The 22,558-nt window shown below is 39.0% G+C and overlaps 1 long non-coding RNA gene across 1 annotated transcript; it reads left to right on the plus strand.

The window, feature by feature from the left end:
- Positions 1–16,412: 16,412 nt before the first annotated feature.
- On the plus strand, positions 16,413–22,297 carry LOC145541424 (uncharacterized). Its single transcript, XR_014079001.1, has 2 exons — positions 16,413–16,980; positions 21,275–22,297. It is a non-coding gene; the product is annotated as an uncharacterized LOC145541424 (long non-coding RNA).
- Positions 22,298–22,558: the final 261 nt, after the last annotated feature.

The raw sequence follows: 22,558 nt of genomic DNA on the forward strand, positions 1-22,558 counted from the left end.
TGCAATGCAACAAAGAGTAGCCCCCATTCGCTGCAACTAGATAAATCCCAGGTACAGCAGTGAAGATCCACCCAGCCAAAAATAAAATAAACAAATAAACAACAAATCTTAAAAAAAAAAAAAAAAAGAACACATGTGTATCCACTTAACAACTGATGGGCATTTGGATTGTTTCCACTTTGGGGCTTTTATAAATAATAAGGTATGAACATCCATGTACAGGTTTTTTGTTGATATATGTTTTCAATTTTCTTGGGTATAAACTAAAGAGTGGAAAGTTGGGTCGTGGTAACTCTATGTTTAACTATTTAAGGAAATGCCAAACCATTTCTCAAAGTAGCTGCACCATTTTACATTCCCACTAGTAAGGTACAAAGCTTATAATTTCTCTACATCCTGTCCAAAATTTTTTTCCTTTTTTTCTTGCAGCCATCCTAGTGGGTGTGAAGTGGTTATCTCACCACGGTTTTGATTTGCATTCCCTGATGACTAATGATGTTAAGCATCTTTAATGTGCTAACTGGCCATTTTAATTTTTTGTTTGGAGAAATGTCTGTTCAGATCATTTGCCCACTTTTAAATTGATTTTTTTCTTTTCATTGTTGAGTTGTAAAAGTTTTTTATATATTCTGCATATAAGACCCTTATTACATATATGATTTGTAAATATTTTCTCCCAATCTGTGAGTTGCTTCTCACTTTCTTTTTTCTTTTTTTAATTTTTGGCTACACTGAGTCTTTGTTCCTAAATGCGGGCTTTCTCTAGTTGCAGCAAGTGGGGGCTACTCTTTGTTGCAATGCTTCTCATTGCAGTGGCTTCTCTCGTTGCAGAGCATGGGCTCTAGGGTGCATGGGCTTCAGGAGCTGTAGCACATGGGCTTAGTTGCTCTGCAGCACATGGGCTTTTCCCAGACTAGGGATTGAATCCATGTCCCTTGCATTAGCAGGCAGTTTCTTAACTACTGGCCCACCAGGGAAGTCCTGGATTCTCAGTCCTATTCCATATACATATATATCTAGCCTTATGTCAGTATCATACTATCTTGATTACTGTAGCTTTGTAGTAAGTTTTAAAATTGAGAAATGTGTATCCTCCAATTTTGTTCTTTTTTCAATATTGTTTTGGCTCTTCTGAGTCCCTTGTATTTCCTTATGAATTTTAGGATTAGCTTGTCAAATCTGTTTTAAAAAAGTGAGATTTTAAATAGGAGTTGTGTTGAATATATAGATTTGGGGAGTATTGCCATTTTAACAGTAATAAAGACTTCAGATCCATGAAAATGAACTATCTTTCCATTTATTTAGTAATTCCAAGGGTAAGGATTAAGAATTAGGAAACACAAGGTTTTGCTTAACTACAAATTTACCCTGATATCACAAAAGCTTAATATCACAAAGACTTATTTCTCATTCAAGATATATGTCCAGTGCAAGCTGACAGGGAGGGTTGCTGCAGCACAGTCATTTCAAGATCCACGCTAATGAAGGCCATGTCATCTTGTACCTCACTAACTGGAATATATGGCTTCTGAGTCATAAAGAGAAAAGTAGAGAGAACTAAAGGTCGTGCACCAAGCTTTTAAAATCTTTAATCAGAAGTGTCTTTTGCTGCAGCTGATTGGCCACCACTAGTCATATGACCCCGACTGACCATAAGGAGCCTGGGAAATGGCAGGGAATACATGGATATTTAGTTAGCAGTGAATATCTGTTATGGACTAAATTATGTCCTCCTCTCAATATTCATATGTTGAAGGCCTAACTGCAAGGTGACTATATTTGGAGACAGAGCTTTTAAGGAGGAAATTAAGATTAAACGAGGTCATAAGATTGAGGCCCTAACCCAATAGGACTCAGATCCTTATAAGAAGAGGAAGAGACACCAGAGATCTCTCTCTTTCTCTCTCTACTACATTGATACAAAGAAAAGGCTATGTTAGGACACAGTGAGACAATCACACAGGTTTACAAGCCAGGAAGAGAGGTCTCACCAGACACCAACTCTGCTGGCACCCAGATCTTGCATTTCCATCTTCCAGACTGTCTGTTATAAATAAATGTCTATTATTTCAGCCACCCAGTCTATGGCACCTTGCTACAGCAGCCCTGAGCTGACAAATACAATGTTTTAACCACAGAGAGGGAGGGAATACTGGATAATGGATTGAATCATATTGTAGAATACTTTAAACTAATCTATACGTAATTGTGAAGCAGTGGAAACTTTGGATTTTTTAACAGCTTGTACAGCAATACGTCCTCTTTTTTCATCCAGGGAGTTTATGAGGGTTAGAAGAGGAGGGCACTGGCATCACACATGCATACCTAGGTTCTCCTTTAAATATATGACTCACACAGATTATTGAAGTTATAAGCCGAGCATCCAGAGGCTTCCTTTGTTTATTTATTTTTCAATCAATTCTGCCTTCAAATAGGCTCTTTTTTCATTCTCTTGCTCCTTTACGTTCTTCCAGAGTAGCTCCCTAGAGGAAAAGTGGAGCACTATTACTGGAAGGAAAGAGAATGTATACTGATAAGCAGTAACAACCAACACTAATTATACTCCTCAGTATGAGAAGATGCAGAACAACTACAACAAAACTATGGGCTCTTTCCTCTCGCTCCTGAGAATGTAGAATGCTCTGTGTCGCTCAAATCTGTCTCTTTTCTCAGAGATTAATACCACATGAGCCCAAAATATTCTCCGTGGAATTTTTTAAATATATAATGCTAGGGGTAGAAAGAGGAATTTTTTTCAGGATGGTTTTGTTTGTTTGTTTGTTTGGCTTGGTTTCTCCTTCTCCCATATCACTATCTATGCTACAAATTATCCCACAATTTAATGATCAAAACAATAAACATTAAAAACAAAAAACATCACATGTTTTTGTGGGTCAGGAAATCTTGGCTGGGTATTTGGGCAGTTCTGAGAATGCTCTCATTATTCGAGACTTGTCTGGGGCTCCAGGATCTACTTCCAAGGTGGCACACTCACATGGTTGGCAACACAGTGTCTGTTGTCGATGGGAGACCTCAGTTCGTCTGCAGATGGGCCTTTCCACAGCACTGCCTGGGTGTCCTCACATGATGGTTTGTCTCCCTCAGAGCAATCTATCCAAAAGAGCAAAGCAGAAACTATACAACACCCTTTGTGACTCAGCCTGGAAGTCACACACTGTCACTTCTCCACCAGATGTTGAACACAGAGACCGCCCTCATTCAGTGTGGGAAGAGATTACAGAAAGGCACACATATCAAGAGGAAAGGATCATTGGGGCTCATCTTGGAGACTGGAGACCATGCTGCTCCTTCCCCTGTATCTGTGGTGGGCTGAAGAATGGCCCCCAAAAGATAGCAGATTCTCATTCTGAAACCAGTGTCAACTTACATGGAAAAAGGACATTTGCAGATGTGATGAAGTTAAGAATATTGAAATAGAAGATTATCCTGGATTATCCAGGAGTGCCCTAAATACAATCACAATGATTTTATAAGAGAGAAGCAGAAGGGGATTTGGCACATACAGAAGAGAAGATGGCTGTATGACCACAGAAGCAGAGGTTGGAGCAATGTAGCCACAAGTTGGGGAACACCAGCAACCACCAGGATCTGGAAGAGGCAAGGAATAGATTCTCTCCTAGAGATTCCAGAGGGAGTGCAGTCCTCCCAGTACCTTAATTCTGGCCCGGAACAGCTAATGGCAGACTTCTGGCTTTCAGAACTATAAGAGAATCACTTTGTGGGTGTTGTTTTTTCTGGGGGGTGTCTTTTTCTTTTTGTTTTCTTTTTTTTTCAATAATTAGAGACTATTTTATCTTTTATATATCATAGTGATTACGAGGAAGATCTTTAGCGTTGATTGTCCTGGATTTGAATCCCAGCTTCGCCATTTACTGGGTTTTCCTGGTGGCTCAGATGGTAAAGAATCCGCTGGCAATGCAGGAGACCCGGGTTCGATGCCAGGGTCAGGAAGATCCCCTGGAGAAGGGAATGGCTATCCATTCCAGTATTCTTGCCTGGAAAATTCTGTGAACAGAGAAGCCTGGCAGGCTACAGTCCATGCGGTCTCAAAGAGTCAGACACGACTGAGTGACTAATCCTTTCATTTCACTTTCACTTTGCCACTTACTATGATTGTAATCTTGGGCAAGTTTCAGTGCCTCATTTCCTCCAAAATAGGGTTAAAAATAATACTTACCTGAAATGTGTCAAGCTTTTTAAAAAATTGTGGTAAGACATACAGAACATAAAATTTATCATTTTAACTATTTTAAAGTATACATTTAGTTCTTAAGTACATGCACATTATTGTGCAGCTAATCCCCAGACCTCTTTTCATTCTGAAAAACTGAAGGTCTATACCCATTCAGTAATAACTCCCCCTTTCTCCCCAACTGGAAACCACCATTCTACTTTCCATTTGTGTGAATTTAACTACTTTCTGTTGTTTTCAGACACCAAGTTTGTGTCAATTTGTTATAGCAACCATAGCAAACTAAAACAGAATACTTTTACCTTTTTCTCTACGCTCACACGAACTCAAATATACATAAATGTACATAAACAGTTCCTGTACACACATACATACACAGGAATTTTTTGTCATTGTTTTATAAAGATGAGACTGTATGACATAATTTTCTTTGCTGTTTCACTCCATATGTTCAACAAATTTACTCTCAGAATACTCGTTTCATTCTTTCTCTTTGGGCAAACTTTTTAAAGTACCTTGATAAGCCTTCGCTAGATACTAACGTCTGAAACGTGCTCAGAGTGCTTGTTCTACAGTTTGACAGCGGCGCACAGTCTCTCATGATCAGCTTTGGGGTGTGGTTCTCCCTCCTGCCATCTGCTTTTCACACCTTCCTCCATTCTTTAGCACCTCCACCAGAGCGGGGCAAGGAATTGGAAAAGAGCTGGAGCATTACTTGAAAATAGATTAATAGAATAGGAAAGCCCAGAAAGCAAATCAATACAGTCATGTTTACATGTGTGATAGGGATTCTGAAAGACATTTTGGTGACGAATATTCATCAAGCTGTCTGTCAATTTGAAAGGTGGAATGTTATTAACTGTCTACTCTCGATTTTTAAGATTTATTGTCACATTTTTAGATAATCCTGGCAAAGAGTAGTCCCTTAGTAAATGCTGGAAAAGTTCATTCAATCCACAAAGATTTATTAATCACCTACAATGTGCCAGGAATCCAGCCAAGTTCTGAATGAATGAACAACTCAGGTTTTCCTCCTTGTCCTACCAGTGGACCTACTGCTGTTCTGTGACACTGCTGTCGTTGGTAGTTAGGAGGGACAAGGGAGGGAAAGGCAGAATGCAGGCATCAGCCCTATGTTAGTTTCCTTGGGCTGCCATAGCAAAATGCCACAAAGTGGGAGCTTAAAATAACAAAAGTGTATCGTCTCCACAGTTCTGGAGGTTAGACGTCTGCAATCAAGGTGTTGGTTGGCAGAACCACATTCCTTCTGAAACGTGGGGGGACTCCTTTCTTCCTAGCTTCTGATATTTAGTTGGCAATCTTTGGTGTTTCCTGGCTTGTAGCTGCCTAACTCCAACAGCTACCTTTGTAGTCACATGGTGTTATCTCTGTGTGTATCTATCTTCAAATAGTCATCTTTTTCTTTATTTTTTAAATTGAAGTATAGTTGATTTACAATGTTGTGCCAATCTCTGCTGTACAGCAAAGTGACTCATTATACACATATAAACATTGTTTTTTAATATTCTTTTCCATTATGGTTTATCACAGAATATTGAATGTAGTTCTTTGTGCTATACAGTAGGATCGTGTTGCTTATCCATTCTAAATGTAGTAGCTTGCTTTACCAACCCCGAACTGCCAATCTTTCGTTCCTCCCGCCTTGGCAACCACAAGTCTGTTCTCTGTGTCTGAGTCTGTTTCTGTTTTGTAGATAAATTCATTTGTGCCATATTTTAGCTTCCATATGTAAGTGATACCACGTGGTATTTGTCTTTCTCTTTATGACTTACTCTACTTAGTGTGATAATCTCTAGCTGCATCCACGTTGCTGCAAATGGAATTATCTTGTCCTTTTATATGGCTGAGTAGTATTCCATTATGTACATGTACTATATCTTCTTTATCCATTCATCTGTCAATGGATTTTTAGGTCATTTCCATGATTTGGCTATTGTGAACAATGCTGCTATGAACAGAGATGTGTGTATCTTTGAATTACAGTTTAGTCTGGGTATACCGCCAGGAGTGGCTTGCTGGATCATGTGGTAATTCTATTTTTAATTTTCTGAGGATCCTCCATAATGTTTTCCATAGTGGCTGTACCAACTTACATTCCTACCAGCAGTATCAGAGGGTTCCCCTTTTCTCCACACTGTCTCCAACATTTGTTATTTGTTAACTTTTTGAAGATGGCTATTCTGACTAGTATGAGGTGGTTCCTCACTGTAGCTTTGATTTGCATTTCTCTAATAATTAGTGATGTTGAGCATCTTTTCATGTGCCTACTAGCCATCTGCATGTCTTCTTTGGAGAAATGTCTATTAAGGTCTGTAAATGGCCATCTTCTTATAAGAACACCAGTCATATTGGGTTAGGGGCCCACCCAATATCACCTCATCTTAACTAATTACATCTTCAACAACACTATTTATTTTTATTTATTTATTTGGCTGTGCTGGGTCTTTAGTTGCAGCATGTGAACTCTTAGTTGCAGCCTGTGGGATCTAGTTCCCTAATTAGGGATTAAATCTTGACCCCCTGCATTGGGAGCTTGGAGTCTAAACCTCTGGACCATCAGGGAAGTCCCTGAAATGACTCTCTTTCTAAAGGTCACATTCTGGACTACTGTGGATTAGGACTTAGAGATATTGGCAGTGGAGAGCGGGAAGATTGGGCATAATTCAGTCCAGGACAGTTTCTGATTGTTAAGTGGTTCAATAAAATATTGAATCATGTATTTAATTAATCTGTAAGTTTGTTGTTCTCTGTTTAAAAAAAAAAAGCAGCACAAAATTCGACCCAAGGGCCAGAGTTGGTTTGAATCCCACCTTTACCTTGTACTAAGTGATGTGATCTTGTCCAAATTAATTAATTCTTGGTACCTCAGTTTCTTTGTTTATAGCATGATGATAATAGTATATATAGGACTGTTGTAAAATAAAATAATACCAGGAAAGTCCTTATAATAATTTCTGCCACACAAAGAACCCTCATACATGTTAGGTTTTTTTTTTTCCAATTAAAAATGACTTACCATGAGTTGATTGTTTTTAGAATCAATTTTCATAAGAAAGATCTGGTGGTGGTGGCTTGTGAAAAAGCCTGAGGGAATAAAGCATTCCACTGTGTGAATGTACCTACAAGAGCCTCCTTCTAAGAGAAACTGGACCTAGAGTGAAGGAGCAGCTGCCCAGTATACTTCTCACTGCCTATTCTGCTAAGCTGTCTTTCCTGGCTTCTGGCAGACCATAAAGCCAGTAGACTTCCAAAGTTCCCAGAGAAATATTTCTTCTTTCTTTTAGACAATCACCCTCTGAAGAACAATTGATTAAAATATTTCACAGGCAATATGTCACTGTTAGATGTTTGTGTGTATATAATTGAAATATATATAATATAATTGAAATTTTATATATATATAAATTGAAATTTTCTTCAGTTCCTTTTGAATGTCAACTTAAGATGCCCTGTAGGCTTTATCAAAGAGCAATATATCACCGCAGTGCCCATTTTGCCTGCATGCTAAGTCATTTCAGTCGTGTCCAACTTTTTGCAGCCCACCAGGCTCCTCTGTCCATGGGATTCTCCAGGCAAGAATACAGGACTGGGTTGCCATTTCCTCCTCCAGGGGATCTTTCTGAGCCAAAGATTGAACCCACATTGGCTCCTGCATTGCAGGCAGATTCTTTACCACTAGCATCACCTGGGAAACCTGGTGCCTATGTTGGACATTGTTGCAGCACTTACTCGGGCTGGAATGACCTCCCTCCAGCCTCAGGAGAGCCAGAATGTAGATGTGATGCTCTTGGAAAGATCCCTGAGGAAAACAGAAGACCCCTCTTACAGCTGACAGGACACTCCATGTTTATGCAGGAAACCAAGACACCATCCACCATCCTTGGTCCGTATGACACTGAGTGTTGAGTCTTTAGGTAGGTGGGGTGGACGGGGTAATGGAAAGAATTGAAAGATTGCAGAGGGAGTCAGGCTTCAACAAAATTAAGACCCACTGTCTCGTCTCACCTCACTTAAACATCAAAGAATTGTTTAGCTGGAAGGCCCTTGAGGGGTCACTAATTCAGCAGATAAGCCAAAGTATAGTAAATAATTTGTTACAAATAGTAAGAGTACAGTTTGTGAATGATTGACTGTTGGATTGATCACTAAATTCTACTTTGATTACTAAATTCAAAGTTCTTAGCTTACAATGGTTTTCACAGTGAGGTTCCAGGACTACCAGCAAGAGCAGCAGCATCACTTGGGACTTTAATAGAAATGCAAATTTTCAAGTCCTTCCTCAGACCTACTGAATCAGAACTCTAGTGTGGGTCCTGGCAGCCTATGATAAACCAGCACTAGAGGTTACTCTGGACTTCCCTGTAGCTCAGATGGTGAAGAATCTGCCTGTAATGCAGGAGACCTGGGTCCGATCCCTTGGTCAGGAAGATTTCCTGGAAAGAAAATAACAACCCACTCCAGTATTCTTGTGTGGAGAATTCCATGGATAGAGGAGCCTGGTGGGCTGCAGTCCATGAGGTTGCAAAGATTACTCTGATGCCCACTCCTGTCTGAGAACCATTGTTAAAATGGAATTAACACAGTTGGCATCCAGGTGTGCTTTATCAAGGGAGAGTGAAAGGGATGAAGTTGTGTACAGCTAGTGCCCAGGGAATGGAGCCCCAAGAGCTATGCAAATACACATGCCATTCTCAGGAATCCCATGTTAAAGAAAAAGTTATTCATGATACCTGTTAAAAGAAAGACTATTCAAGGGACTACCACAATAGGGTGTGTTGGAGGGGAGATCTGGCTCACTTCCTAACACAGCAAGGACAAGTGGAGATTTATAGCCAAAGAGCAAGATGGGGATCAGTGTATGGAAAATTACTAAGATGGAATTCCAGTTGAGCTATTTCAAATCCTAAAAGATAATGCTGTGAAAGTGCTGCACTCAATATGCCAGCAAATTTGGAAAACTCAGCAGTGGCCCCAGGACTGGAAAAAGTCAGTTTTTATTCCAATCCCAAAGAAGGGCAATGCCAAAGAATGTTCAAACTACTGCACAACTGCACTCATCTCACACGCCTGCAAAATAATGCTCAAAATTCTCCAAGCCAGGCTTCAACAGTACGTAAACTATGAACTTCCAGATGTTCAAGCTGGATTTACAAAAGGCAGAGAAACCAGAGATCAAATTGCCAACACCCACTGGATCATCAAAAAAGCAAGAGAGTTCCAGAAAAACATCTACTTCTGCTTTATTGACTATGCCAAAGCTTTTGACTGTGTGGATCACAACAAACTGTGGAAAATTCTTCAAGAGATGGAAATACCAGACCATCTTACATGCCTCCTGAGAAATCTGTATGCAGATCAACAGTTATGCAAGCAACAGTTAGAACCAGACATGGAACAACAGACTGGTTCCAAATAGGAAAAGGAGTACATCAAGGCTGTATATTGTCACCCTGCTTATTAACTTATATGGAGAGTACATCATGTGAAATGCTGGGCTGGATGAAGCACATGCTGGAATCAAGATTGCCGGGAGAAATATCAATAACCTCAAATATGCAGATGACACCACTCTTATGGCAGAAAGCGAAGAAGAACTGAAGAGCCTCTTGATGAAAGTGAAAAAGGAGAGTTTAAAAGCTGGCTTAAAACTCAACATTCAGAAAACTAAGATCGTGGCATCTGGTCCCATCACTTCATAGAAAATAGATGGGGAAACAATGGAAACAGTAACAGACTTTATTTTGGGGGGCTCAAAAATCAGTGCAGATGGTGACTGCAGACATGAAATTAAAAGATGCTTGCTCCTTGGAAGAAAAGCTATGACAAACCTAGACAGCATATTAAGAAGCAGAGACATTTCTTTGCCAACAAAGGTCCTTCTAGTCAAACCTATGGTTTTCCCAGTAGTCATGTATGGATGTGAGAGTTGGACTATAAAGAAAGCTGAGTGCCAAAGAACCGATGCTTTTGAACTGTGGTGTTGGAGAAGACTCTTGAGAGTCCCTTGGACTGCAAGGAGATAAAACCAGTCAATCCTAAAGGAAATCAGTCCTGAATATTCATTGGAAGGACTGATGCTGAAGCTGGAACTCCAATACTTTGGCCACCTGATTCGAAGAATTGACTCTTTGGAAAAGACCCTAATGCTGGGAAAGATTGAAGGCAGGAGGAGCAGGGGATGATAGAGGATGAGATGGTTGGATGGCATCACCGACTCCATGGACATGAGTTTGAGCAAGTTCCAGAAGTTGATGATGGACAGGGAAGCCTGCATGCTGCAGTCCATAGGTTGCAAAGAGTTGGACATGACTGAGTGATTAAACTGAACTGAACTGAATGGGATTGTTGCTGGACTGACTCAACAGGATTCTTGCTAAAGGCAAGCCAGGATGATAAGATATTGAGGGTGGGGGATGAGGAATTTGATCAGATATCAAGGTTGCCAGATTTTCCACTAAACTGACCCAGCAGGATTCTTGCTAAAACTGGACCAATGTCTCAAGGACAGAGCCTGAGGTCAGGGCCTTGAGAGTTTAGAGCAGCTGACTAGAGTTAGGTTAAGAAAAGAGTCTTTGTCACCCATTCAGATAAAAGCTGACCTCTCTCAAGCCCATTTTATAGATGAGGAACCTGAGGGGAAGAGGGGCTAAAGGACTTACCCCGCACTAAACAGACACTAAAAGGTGGCACAGACACTAAGTCCTCGCTTGCCCAGAGATTACCAACTTAGAATGTGCTAAAACTACACACCACAGAGTCTTGAAGTGAAAGATGACTTTCTAGAGGTGGGATGAAAACACTTTCTCAAGGGACATGTGGCCCAACCAGACCTCGGACTTGAAATTCCCTCCTTAGGAAAATCTTTCAGAGGTAAAATTTTTTTTGTAAGTAAAAATTTATTTTGGTGAGGGCAGTTTTAGAAAGTAACATTTAGTATGACCATAATTTCATAGAACAAATGACATTTTTCATAAAGAGATGACATTTTTACACCAAAAATATATTAGATTTAATCTTTAAAGGACAGATTTTTTAAAATATTAAATACATTTAGCTTTAAAAAAAATTTTTTTACTATGTATTTTCCTCTTATTTCCCCAAAGAGCAGTAAAATTTGTGATCAAATGCTCATATGAGGCTCAAACTCTCTGCTTTAGATCCCTAACTAACAGGGACTCTGACTGCCTGCCTCTCCCTGCAAGGTGCCGTCGCCAAGGAGGCATTTGATAAATGTTCTTTGATGATAAAAATGATGAGGACAGAATGGATTTATAATATTTATTACAGTTGGGAAACTACATGCTAGAAGTACAGAGGACTTAAATTGCTTTTCCAAGGTCACATAACCAGTTATAAAAAGAGTTGGTGCTGGAATTGAAGTCTTCTATCTCCCGGTTCAGAATCCTTTTTCCCTTAGACCATACTGACGTTGATAAAGGAAGTGTAATAGGATGTCTCTTATTTGCTTGAGGGAACATATTAACTTACCCAGGCAAGAAAGATATGATGGAATCAAACATCAGGACTTATTATAAGATATAAAGATAATATCGACCCCAGAGATCTCAGGAAATTTGGAGATGTTAGGTTCAAGCGGCATGAAGTCAGCATAAGGAGGAGTGGAGACTGGGAGGAAGGAATGAGGAATGTTTTCCTATAATAAAACACAACTGTTGGAGTGATCAGGCTGCACTTACGCAGATGCTTATCAATTTCTGGAGTTCCAAACTAGCAAGGCTTGTTAGACAGGCTTTAGACTGAGAGGAAAGGGGGAAGGAGCCTCCGTTTAACTTAGGTATCACCAAACCTATTTATGCTGTAGAATATTAGGCTGAGAGTGGTCTGTGGAAAATAGCATTGAAAAATTAAGCTTTGGTGTGCACATCGATGAAGTATTATAGTTATATTTCTGGTATAGTAGAATGTGGAGTAACCACACTGTAGCACCTTAGATGAGTTTATGCAAGAAAAGGAAGAGGAAGTGAATTTACCATGACAAACGGTTTGAAATAACTCATGGTGAAAATCAAAAGACTTCCTACCACCAAAATCTGTTATACAAAGTGAACCAGGTAAGTAACACAATGATATTTTTTAATTTTATTGTATGAAAGTTTCTGCAGCAATATGTACTGTGTTACGGGCACTGACGATTGTGTAAGATTTGAGTTCTCTGAGTTGTTGAGCACTTGTCTTCAGAGCACTTTTCAGTTTCTAAGAATGTAACATGGGGCAGGAAGTAGAGAAATAAACCAGAAGTAAGGTTTTCATGTGCCCAAGGAGGGTCGCCGCAGAGATCTTATAAGATAAGTAGATGCATCTTTAGAACTACCTTCTAGGCTGCCTGCTCATAACTACCCTCCTTGGTCTGCCCAGCTTTACACACCTGCTGGGTGAAGTTACTCTCAGCCTCTGGGATGTATTCCGTTTCAAATGCACTTCCATTCCCCTGCTGCTAACAGTCAGAGAAGCCTATTTCCTGTTGGTTCCTAGCTTCCTTCTTCACATTTCATGGCATTCTCCATGAATTAACCTTGTTCTAATTTAATTAGCCAGCAGGTTCGCCCTTGTAAAGCATCCTAGTTTAGTCGCTAGGTGCTTCAGATATAAGAATGTTGCAATACAATGCAAATCACTTGTGAGTCCAAAGTGTCCCTGAGTTTTAAGACTGGGTTTTGGGTTTTTCGTTTGTTTGTTTGTGGTGCTCAGCCCATTAGATGTGCTCAGTATGGAGATTTTTCTGATTATTTCTGGGATTGAAATACTTGCCTCTTCCACATACTTGCCCAGGTGTGGTTTCCGGAAGCGTGTATGCGAGCATGGTCAGTCATAACCAACTCTTTGTGAGCCCATGGACTATAGCCCACCAGGCTCCTCTGTCCATGGGATTTTCTAGGCAAGAATACTAGATTGGGTTGCCATTTCCTTCTCCAGGAAATCTTCCTGACCCAGGGATCGAAGCCACAGCTCTTGTGTCTCCTACACGGAGCAGGCGGATTCTTTACCAACGGCGCCACCAGAGAAGCACCGGTTTCCGGGAGAATTGGTGTTAAAAGTGGGAAAACAGTAGTTACAGTGAGGCTTGGAGGGGTGCAAAGAGGAGAAATGGTGGGGAGCAGCCCTAGCTAGGACTGTCACACATGGGGGTGCGACGGTGACCGTGAAGGTGTGGGTGGCATGATAACTGATTCCTCCTTCAGCGGGGCACAATACACCTTGTTCACCTTGCTCACCAGCTCAGCCTTATTCATTGAAGAGTAATCAGTTGGTTCACTGATCATGGCAGTGTAATGACATCCAAATTCAGAAGAGTCCTACAACGTTTTAACAAGAGGAAAACACTAATTAGAACAGGATACTATATTTTGGCTGACTGATTAACTAGTAGAAGGTATGAAACAGGCATTCTCATGCAGCACTGGTGGTACAAGCTCCTGAAAATTTTGACAAGGTGGATCCATCATGTATTCATTTGCTAGGGCTGCCATAACAAGCTACCACAGACTGGATAGCTTAAACAACAGAAATTTATTTTCTCACAGTGCTGGAGGCTATAGCAGTCCAAGTTCAAGGTGTAGGCAGGAGTGGTTTCTTCTGAGGCCTCTCTTCTTGGCTTGTAGATGACCATTTTTTTTCTGTGTCTTCATGTCTTCCTTTTGTACATATCTGTGTCCAGATTTCCTCTTCTTATAAGGACACAGGTCATATTGGGTTAGGGACTATTTTAAGAACCTTTGTTAAACTTAAATTTACATCTTTAAAACCCTTCAAGTACAGTAATATTCTAAGATTACTGGGGCTTAGGACTTAAACAAGTAAACTTTTAAAAAGGACACTTTACTGAGTTCTACTTTTAAGAAGTTATACTAAAGAAGGAAATATACTTCTTCAAATTATAGGATCATACATTACCTTTTTACAACCTGCTTTTCTTACCCATTATGTATTTTGAACATTTCTCTACGTATAAATACACCTACAACATCACTTTTAATCACTATATAATATTCTGTCATATAGACACATCATAATTTATTTTACAGTTCTCCTATTTTTAACCTAATTTTTGAAGAAGAGATATATTCATATCATTGAAAAATCAAAACAATATTAAAAGTAAACACCAAGAAGTCTTATTCTCATCCTACCCACCTTTCTTCATAGCTAACTCTTTTTATTAGTTCCTTATGTAGCCTTCCAGTATTTTCTTATGCAAATAAAAAAATGCAAATATACATTCTTATTTCCCCTGCTTTTTTATACAAAAGGGAACACACTGTTTACCTTGCTCTGCATCTTAGCTCTGCATCTTACCTTTTTCTTTTTTACTTAATATATTTCTAGAGCTTCTCCATTATCAGTACCACAAAAACATCCTCATTTTTTCCTACAGCCACAAAATATACAAATGTGTGGATGAACCATAGTTTATTTAACCAATGTCCTCTATAGAAGGCTGTTTCTCATCTTTTATAAATACAAAGAGAAAGGCAAAGAATAAACTTAAACATATGTTACTTCCAACAAGTACAGGTGTATTGCTAAGGTAAATTCCTAGGAGTGGGATTTCTGAGTTAAACTGCATTTGTAATTTTGACAGACACTACCAAGTTGCCCTGCATAGGTGCTGCACCATTTTGCAGTCCCATCAACAGTGGGCAGTGACTAATTCTACATAGCCTCCCGTAGGATGAGTTGCAAACTTTCGACTGTTTATCAATATCAAATGCCTCATTTTTGACCATTTAAGTTGTTTCCGCTTTTGCTACACTTGACAATACTAAAATTAATATTCTTATAGCTATCTGGCACATAACACTCAGTTGTGGCCAACTCTTTGTGACCCCATGGACTGTAGCCCACTGGGCTCCTCTGTCCATGGGATTCTCCAGGCAAGAATACTGGTGTGGATTGCCATTCCCTTCTCCAGAAGATCTTCCCAACCCAGAGATAGAACCTGGGTCTTCTGCATTGCTGCTGCTGCTACTGCTAAGTCGCTTCAGTTGTGTCCAACTCTGTGCGACCCCATAGACGGCAGCCCACCAGGTTCCGCCGTCCCTGGGATTCTCCAGGCAAGAATACTGGAGTAGGTTGCCATTTCCTTCTCCAGTGCATGAAAGGGAAAAGTGAAAGTGAAGTCACTCAGTTGTGTCTGACTCTTAGCAACCCCATGGACTGTAGCCTACCAGGCTCCTCCATCCATGGGATTTTCCAGGCAAGAGTACTGGAGTGGGGTGCCATTGCCTTCTCTGATTTTTACCCTTTGAGCTACAGGGAAGTCCTTCTTATAGCTATACCTTTGTCCATATTTTAATTATTTCCTTAAAATAAATTTCTCAAAGTTGATTATTTTTTTCAGAAGTATTCGCATTTTTAGGGCTTTTGATGTGTACAAACTATTTTGGGGATTCTTAAAGTCTCATGAATGTTTAAGGATGGACAGGAACATTCTCCACTCCTGTAACATAATTAATGCTCTAAGCTTATATACCTAATAAATAAAACTTGGAAAATCAGTTTTTTTAGGCATTTAAAATTGATTCTAAACAACTAAAATCTCTCCAACAATTTAAATTTTAATCACAAATGTAATATAATATGAAGGATTATTTAGGCTATTTCACATGCCTTAAACAGCAGTGATAGTATTTAAAAGTTATACTTAATATTTTAAAATAGCACCATTAATTGAATTTATTGAAAAAAATCAATCTCTATATTTGTTTCTATACCTTCCTAAGGTTGCAATAATACAAATTTCTATACTTTCCCAGATTTTATACTTTTCTGATAATTTTCTGAGAGCCAAAAGTAAAGAAAACAAAAGGAAAAAAGACTGCTTCAGACCAGGCCTGAGTTGTCAGTTTAGTTAACTTGTATCTTCCGAGATGATTCAAACCTAAATCGTGTCATCAGAATATCTTCCCATCCTTTTTAAAATAGATTGCCTTTTATTTATTTATTTAAAATATTTATTTTTAGTTATTTATTTGGCTGCACCAGGTCTCTGTTGCGGCACTCGGGACCTTTGATCTTCATTGCAGCATTAGGGTCTTTAGTTTCAGCGGGCAGACTCTCAGTTACAGCTAGTGGAATCTAATCCTTTGACCAGGAATCAAATCCAGGCCTCCTGTATTGAGAGCACAGAGTCTTAGCCACTGGACCATCAGGGAAGTCTCATTAGAATTTCTTTTTTTAGAGCAGTTTTAAGTGCACAGTCAACCTAGATAGTATATTTAAAAGCAGAGACATTACTTTGCCAACAAAAGTCCGTCTAGTCAAGGCCATGGTTTTTCCAGTGGTCATGTATAGATGTGAGAGTTGGACAATGAAGAAAGCTGAGTGCCGCAAAATTGATGCTTTTGAACTGTGGTGTTGGAGAAGACTCTTGAGAGTCCCTTGGACTGCAGGGAGATCCAACCAGTCAATCCTAAAGGAGATCAGTCCTGAGTGTTCATTGGAAGGACTGATGTTGAAGCTGAAACTCCAATACTTTGGCCACCTCATGTGAAGAGTTGACTCATTGGAAAAGACCCTAATGCTGGGAAGGATTGGGGGCAGGAGGAGAAGGGGACGACAGAGGATGAGATGGCTGGATGGCATCACCGACTCGATGGACATGGGTTTGGGTAGACTCCGGGAGTTGGTGATGGACAGAGAGTCCTGGCGCGCTGCAATTCATGGGGTCGCAAAGAGTCAGACACAACTGAGCGACTGAACTGAACTGAAGTGCACAGCAAAACTGAGTGGAAAGTACAAATAATTTCCATATATTTCCTGTCCCCCCCCAACACACCCTCCTGCACTATCAACATCCCCCCAAGAGTGGTAAATTTGTTACAGCTGTTGAATCTACATTGATACATCTTTTTCACCCGAAAGTCCATAGTTTTTCTTTAGGGTTTACTCTTGATGTTAGACATTCTGTGGGTTTGGACAAATTTATAATGACACATATCCACCATTATAATGTACAGAGTAGTTTTACTTCCCTCCAAATCCTCTATGATCTGCTTATTCATTTCTCCCTCTCCCTCTCACCTAACCTCTGGCAACTACTGATTCTTTTTTTGTTTCCATAGTTTTACCTTTTCCAGAAAGTCATGTAGTACAAATTACAAAGATAGAGTATTTTCAGACTGGCTTCTTTCACTTAATAATATGCATTTAAGGTTCCTTCCTTTATAGCTTGATAGCTCATTTGTTTTTAACACTGATTAATATTCCACTGTATAGATGTACCGCAGTTTATTTATCCATTCACCTACTGAAGGACATTTTCGTTGCTTCCAAGTTTTGGCAGTTATAAATAAAGCTCCTATAACACCTGTTCAGATTTTTGTATGGACACACATTTTCAATTCATTTGGATAAGTACCAAGGAGCATAATTGCTGGATCATATGATAGGAGCATGTTTAATTTGTAAGAAACCTACAATTTTCTTCCAAAGTAACTGAACCACTTGAGTTTCCACTACCAATGAATGAGAATTCCTGTTCTGCATCTTTGCCAGAATTTGGAGCTATCAGTGTTTTGGATTTTTAGCCATTCTAACAGGTATGTGGCATATCTCATTGATGTTTTAATATGCATTTCCCTAATGACATGGATCTTGAGTATCTTTTCATATGATTATTTGTCAACTGTATGTCTTCTTGGGTAAGATAAGTACCTTTATGTAGTTAGGTTTTACTCATATCAAGGGGAATTTTCATGTCTACACTTTCACATGGATTTTAGCTTCCTGCAAGATGATCTCTTTTCCTGAAATGGTGTACAACTGACCCTTGAATAATGTGGGGTTAGGGGCACTGACCCTCTGTGTATTTGAAAATCTGTGTGTAACTTACAGATGGCTCTCTGTATCCGGGGTTCCTTTGTATCTTTGATTCCACATCCTTCGATTCAACTAATTGTGGATGCTGTAATGCTGTAGTATTTACCATTGAAAAAACATCTGAGTATAAGTGGACCCATGAGGTCAAACTCGTGTCATTCAAGTGTCAACTATCTTTTTTGGTTAGCTTGATCAGCATCATCTAAACAAGTTATCATGTCCCCTATTCAGTATTAAGTCCTAGTCTTTAGCACTATTGGGGAACTAGATAAGCCTTATTAGGTCTTTGAAGTAATAAGTCCTTTAAAGGTTCATTTCTATGGAGACAGAAATGGAGATTGTACTGCTCCTTGCCTCTTTGGAATATGTGGCTAATCCACCATCTTTCAACCCTCTCTTGGACTCTCTTTCCTCATTCTTCCCTCCTTGTAGAGTTACTCCTTTTCCCCCATTACTATGTGGCTATCTCATAGTTCTATGACATTTTCTTTCTCTTCTTAATCAAATAGAGAAAAAATACATACCATGCTTTATTAAGCATAAGATGCTACAGTCAGCTGCTCCATTATTTTATATACCTTTGTATACTTTCCTTTAATATAAGAAGGAAAAAACTAATTGAACTATGACACATGCCTTAAAAAATCCTAAATCCTTGCGTGACTTAGGAATCAGTTAAACTATCCTCTCATTGCTCCAAAACTATTACAAGTGATTTGGCAAGTTTTCCTGCCCTCACTTGTATTTCTTGTTGAGTAATAAGAATCTATGAATCTTTTTGTGTGTATCTTGGGCTTCCCAGGTGGCGCTAATGATAAAGAACCCATCTGCCAATGCAGATAAGAGATACAGGTTTGATCCCTCAGTCAGTATAATATAACTTGATCTGCTTGTGGGTATCTCTCTTTCTCAGTTTCCATAAAGTATTTGGTTGTTGCATTGAAAGAAAATATGAAAAATATGTTGACATTCCTCCGGATATGAAGCCTTCACTAATGTCAAAGGCACATTCCACTGCTCTGTTTCACTGTCTCTCTGTGTACACAATACCTCATTCCGGTGCAAAAATTACAGTAGAAACTTTTTAAAAGGCATTTCAAATGGTGGTTAAATTCAACCTGTGAAATACCAGCAATGCACATCACTCAACTGAAGTGAAAATGTTATAAACAGCTCTGATCAAGTATGAACATACAGCTCTTCACCAACAGCAACTGAAAAGGCCATCCACTGTAGAAGCACAATTTCAGACACATTAAAACCCAAAAAGAAAAAAAGTATCTTAGAATCACAAAGATTTATATATAATTTATTAATTGTGATGTTTAATAGAAAAAAATAGGATATCCGCAAATGTCAACATTTTCCTACTTATTAAACTATATTTAGATACGTTTATATAAATTCAACTAAATATATTTAAATACATTTTAAAAATTAAGCATATTCCATTTAATTTGCAATATTTAGATCACAATTTCCTTTTACACAATATATATAGATCTTTCTTTTTTAAGTACCATTACAGACTCATAGATTTTCATAGATGCAACTGTTTTCAATTAGCCATAATTATCTTTTTTTCTTTTTTAAAGTTCAAATTGGAGTAAGTTAACCAAGACTAGCTTTAAGTTGGCTCCATTACGCTTCCAACATTGCAGTGATGATTAAAAAGCATCCTTCCTTTCTGAAAACATTAAGATATATTAAGCCTATGTTAGTTTTCCTCCCTGTTGTAGGACATAGAATTAGCTACTTGTAATGGGTACTAGTTGGACTATAAAGAAAGCTGAGCGCTGAAAAACTGATGCTTTTGAACTGTGGTGTTGAAGACTCTTGAGAGTCCCTTGGACTGCAAGGAGATCCAACCAGTCCATCCTAAAGATCAGTCCTGGGTGTTCATTGGAAGGACTGATGTTGAAGCTGAAACTCCAATCCTTTGGCCACCTGATGCGAAGAGCTGACTCATTTGAAAAGACCCTGATGCTGGGAAAGATTGAGGGCAGAAGGAGAAGGGGATGACAGAGGATGAGATGGTTGAATGGCATCACCGACTCAATGGACATGGGTTTGGGTGGAGTTGGTGATGGACAGGGAGGCCTGGCGTGCTGCGGTTCATGGGGTCACAAAGAGTCGGACACGACTAAGTGACTGAACTGAACTGAACTAAATGGGTGCTGGAATTAAACACCAAAATCCGGGCACACGCTCAAGTTACAAATTGTATCATTTCATGTTGTCTTAGTGTAGCCAAGATGATAACACTGCTAGGCCACCTTAGTGCAGAGCTGGAAAATGTATTTCTCTAGAAAATCTTGAGTTTATATGGATTTACCCACCTTAACAGTATTATTCCAATCTAACTCTAAACCCTTCAAAATTCTGCCCTAATATACAAATTTTTCATTTGTTTTCTATACAACAAACTTAAAAGTTTAACCCCTCACTTAACCATAATTTTATCATCCTCTCTTTTATAATCCTTATTTAGCTCATCAGTCGCGAGTTTGTAGTAACTCTATTGACGTGACTAAATTTCCTCCAAGAAATTTTGTATGAACTTTCACTCTCCTTACTCATGCTCATAGCAGCATCATTCACAATAGGCAAAAGGAGGAAGCACCCCCAGTACCCAGTGACAGATGAATGGATAAACAAAATGCGGTATATACATAAAATGGTATATTATTCAGCCTCTAAAATAAGGAAATTCTGATACGTCACAACAGTGAATCTTAAGGATGTTATGCTAACTGAAATAAGCTAGTCTCAAAAGGATAAGTACTATATGAACCCACTTATATGAGTTAGTTAAATTAGTCAAATTCATAGAGCTAGACAGTAGAATAAACTCTTTGAGACTCCATGGCCAGTCTCCTCTGTCCACAGAATTTTCCATGCAAGAATACTGGAACAGGTTGCCATTTCCTACTCCAGAGGATCTTCCCAATCCAGGGATTGAAACTGTGTGCCTTGTTTCTCCTGCGTCGGCAGGCAGATTCTTTACAACTGGCCCCACCTGGGAAGTCCTATGTGAGTTACCTAAATTAATCGAATTCATAGAGCTAGACAGTAGAATGGTGGATTCCAGGGGCTGGGGCTGGGGGGAATGAAGAGTTGTTGTTTGATGGGTATGAGTGTGTGTTTTAGTTGCTCAGTCGTGTCCAACTCTTTGTGATCCCATGGACTGTAGCCCACCAGGCTCCTTTGTCCATGGGATTCTCCAGGCAAGAATACTAGAGTAAGTTGCCATGCCCTTCTCCAGGGGATCTTCCTGACCCAGGGATCGAACAAGGTCTCCTACATTGCAGACAGATTCTTTACCATTTGAGCTACCCAGGAAGCCCCTTAATGGGTATAGAGTTTTATTTTTGCAAGATAAAATGTTCTTGAGGTTGGTTATGCAACAGTGTAAATGTACTTAACATTATTAAAACTTACACTTAAAAATAGTTAAGATAGTAAATTTTATGTTAAGTGTATCTTACCACAGTTAAGATATTTTTAAAATTTACACTTCAACAGTAGCATATGAGAGTAACCATGTCTCCTAAAATTACTTTTATAATGGAAAAAGCACTAGCTTTATTTCTCTAAGTTTTAGTGGAGTTAATTGAAAGGTTAACAATATTAACAATATATCAAATAGCTCTTTCAGTAAATTTTACACAAACCATTGTGTGACAGCTTCCCCCCACCCTCTATCTTAGACTTGCTTTGTTTGAGATATCAACAAAACCTCAGGTTTTTTGTTCACAGATATTCTGAATGATGAAGACATGAAAACACCAACACTCATATTCCATGATTTCTACCCTGTAGAACCTTTTCAAGAGATTAGGCTCTGAAACTTCCCGATTCTGAATTTGCAAGATAACTTTTCCCCAGATCAAAAACTTTTCCCACAACAAAGAGTACCTCTGGATCTACCGCTCTGGTAGATTGGGTGCACCACCCCTAACACATATCTACAGGAAGACCCACTGTCTGAGGGATCCTTTCAGCTTGAGTGACTTTGGGTTTCACATCTCAAGTCTCAGAAAGACCCCTTACCTCTGGGGACTTTTGGGTTCAGAGTGACCCTGGCATGATTTTGTGGGCTAGCCTAGAAAACTAATCTAAAAGGTACACATGCACATGATTAACATAACACTACTTTTAAGAGAAATAGTTTCAAGTGGCAAACATCTTAGTTATAGACACTCTTAAAAAAAAGAAAGAAAATTTATATTGTTTTAAAAATTAATTTAGGTATATGACCCTTTCATTAGAAACTTATTGAATGAATAGGACTTGATTCTTATTTTTAAATAATTTGTAATATATAATTACAAAAAAAGGTAGATGCTGGCACTATCAGAGCATGCTTTGTTCATTTTAACCTGTTACTTCAATTCCTTAACCTAAGAAATACACTGTAAATTTACTTTAAAATTGATTAATAGGTAAATGAATAGTAAAGACTTTAAGTTGTAATCAGAAAAG

Source organism: Giraffa tippelskirchi, chromosome 3, assembly GCF_054371585.1.
Source record: "Giraffa tippelskirchi isolate mGirTip1 chromosome 3, T2T-mGirTip1v1.2.pri, whole genome shotgun sequence".
Taxonomy (NCBI): domain Eukaryota; kingdom Metazoa; phylum Chordata; class Mammalia; order Artiodactyla; family Giraffidae; genus Giraffa; species Giraffa tippelskirchi.